Below are 2,811 nucleotides of genomic sequence, written 5' to 3' on the forward strand. Positions count from 1 at the left end.
CAATGTTCAGAATCTGGTGTCCTGTTTAGAAAAGGTAGACCAATCAGGAGCTGAAACCTCTTGTCTCCACGAAATGCAAGGCTGTAAATATGACCTTGCAGGAAGGAGAGAGGGCGTGTGAGAGAGAAAGCGAGAGCAACAGCAGGCAGAGTGGAAGCAGTTGAGAGGAAAGAGCGGGGAGGTCTAGGACCTGCAAAGATTGTTTTTGGAAATACAATATCGGAAGAGACATAAATAGGAAACCAAGGCTTCCTTCCCAAAGCAGAGCATTTGGTCGCCTGCATTTTGACACGAGTACAGACTGATATTTAATAGAAAATTTCTTCACAATTCCTGAGCAGCACCCATTCACTTATAATTTATAGATACAGACCCCTAACTCGAGGGAACTGAGTTATGCAAGGGTTGCTAAGGAACAAGGGGAGATGCAGTAGGTAAGGCAGGGGTTGCTTAGTAACCAGGAGTCCTTTGGTGATGGAGTGGCCAGAGCAGGTCTGGAACTGATGAAGGTCTGTAGACAGAGTCATCCCATGCCAGAGCCTCCTGAAATTTCACATCTGTCGGCCCCTTGGCCCAGAGCTGCCAGAGCCTGCCTCTCTTCACCTTCCTGGCACTGTCCGGTCCCACATGAAAAGCACACTCCCAAGACCCTGAGTGACCTGCTAACCCCTTGCTCGAACCACTGCCTCCCTCCCTCTCTCAGGAAGCTGATCAGATTCTTCCATTAGAGCAGGGGATGGCAGGCCAATGGGAATCCCACATGGGGGAAGGCAGGAGCCTCTGGGCTAACATGAATGAGGAACTGGGAAATTAGGGTTTGGGTGAAAGAGGGTCCCTTAGAGAAGCAACCCTAGCATTTTCCAGTTCATGGTGAAATATCTTCATACCTGAGTCTCCCATGCCAGATCCTCTCCCTGCCTTCACATCTGCGCATAGCTAGAGAGGCACACCCTTCCCTTCTGAAGGGCCTCCTGAGGGCACAGGTCTCCACACAGCAGCCTGGCTGTCTGTGGCTGCTTTAACTGGCCCAGCTCCACAGACCTCCCTTCAGAGAGCTTCAATCAGCACCGGCCTGCTGGAGTCATTCAAAACTGCAGTCTGCTTTCTCAGGCATGAGCTCCCCAATGTCTGCATTCCAGACACATAGGCATCCCTGCTCTCTCCCAAACACCCTGGACATCCACACCCTCCATTCCTCCTCTCAGCCTGTTCCCCTTAACAGGAGGATCTATCCTGTTGTGTCAAAATCCTCCTCAGTCTTCCAGGTCCTATACCTACAACTTTCCCAGCCTGATTATCTCACCAGCCTTATTGAGCACTCGTGTGTTTCAAGCCCTGGGCCCCATGAGGGAGGAGTGGAGCGTTCAAGGAACTCATGTGACACTCATTACTGATCCTCTGCTTCCTGGCTAGGATACTCCATGGAAACCCTCTGTGAACTGAATGTTTAAAATCAGAAAGTTTTGCTTATTTGAAGCAAAGCCCTTTGCATAGAACATCTTTGAGAAAGTATCTGAAATGCTGGCAGATTTTCTTCTGAGAAGGGAATCGGAGGATTTAGTTTTGAATTAGTTTTAACCTGCTTGAATTTTAAAATTTACCATGAGCAGGTAATCTTTACTTTTAAACTTTTAAATTGTGAATTATAACACATACATAAAATGTATACACACACATAGGTGATATTATATATCTTCCTGGACATCATGTAAGCATCATTTGCTTATCAAATACAACATTGTCAGCACCCTAGAAGCTCTTTAATTTGCCCCTTCTTTTTTTTTTTTTTTTTTTTTTTTTTTTTTTTTTTTTTTTAGACGGAGTCTCCCTCTGTCACCCAGCGTGGAGTGCAGTGGCTTAATCTTGGCTCACTGCAACCTCCAACTCCTGGGTTCAAGCGATTCTCCTGCCTCTGCCTCAGTCTCCCAAATAGCTGGGACTATAGGCATATGCCACCACACCTGGCTCATTTTTGTATTTTTCATAGAGATGAGGTTTCACCATGTTGGCTAGGCTGGTCTCCATCTCCTGACCTCAAGTGATCCACCTGCCTCAGCCTCCAAAGTGCTGGGAATATAGGCATGAATCACTGTGCCTAGCCTATTTGCCCCTTCTTAATCATAACTGCCTCCCCACAGCTTTACCCCAGAAATACCCACTCTCCTGACTTTTGTGGTGATCACTGCCCTGCATTTCTCTATTTTTGTCACCTGTTTGTCTTCTTAAGCAACATAGAATTGTTTTACCTGTTGCTGCAACTTGTAGATTCACATAACATGTATCCTTTTGTGTCTGACTTGTTTACTCAAAAATATATGTATATATTTTATTTTATTTTTATTTTTTACTTTTTAATTTTCATTATACTTTAAGTTCTAGGGTACATGTGCACAATGTGCAGGTTTGTTACATATATATACATGTGCCATGTTGGTGTGCTGCACCCATCAACTTGTCAGCACCCATCAACTCGTCATTTACATCAGTTATAACTCCCAATGCCATCCCTGCCCCCCTCCCCCCTCCCCATAATAGGCCCCAGTATGTGATGTTCCCCTTCCCATGTCCAAGTGATCTCATTGTTCAATTTCCACCTATGAGTGAGAACATGCGGTGTTTGGTTTTCTGTTCTTGTGAAAGTTTGCTGAGAATAATGGTTTCCAGCTGCACCCATGTCCCTACAAATGACACGAACTCATCCTTTTTCATGGCTGCATAGTATTCCATGGTGTATATGTGCCACATTTTCTTAATCCAGTCTGTCACTGATGGACATTTGGGTTGATTCCAAGTCTTTGCTATTGTGAACTA

The 2,811-nt window shown here is 45.3% G+C and overlaps 1 protein-coding gene across 1 annotated transcript in view; it reads left to right on the forward strand.

The window, feature by feature from the left end:
* Positions 1-466: 466 nt before the first annotated feature.
* The window catches only part of DHRS2 (dehydrogenase/reductase 2), a 16,693-nt gene continuing 14,348 nt past the window's right edge, over positions 467-2,811 (forward strand). The window contains exon 1 of the mRNA XM_017864197.1: positions 467-509. The gene's annotated coding sequence lies outside the window, so the exon portion shown is untranslated. The remainder of the gene's footprint in view (positions 510-2,811) is intronic.

The sequence above is a fragment of the Rhinopithecus bieti genome, unplaced genomic scaffold (genome assembly GCF_001698545.2).
Source record: "Rhinopithecus bieti isolate Rb0 unplaced genomic scaffold, ASM169854v2 scaffold_74680, whole genome shotgun sequence".
Lineage (NCBI taxonomy): Eukaryota > Metazoa > Chordata > Mammalia > Primates > Cercopithecidae > Rhinopithecus > Rhinopithecus bieti.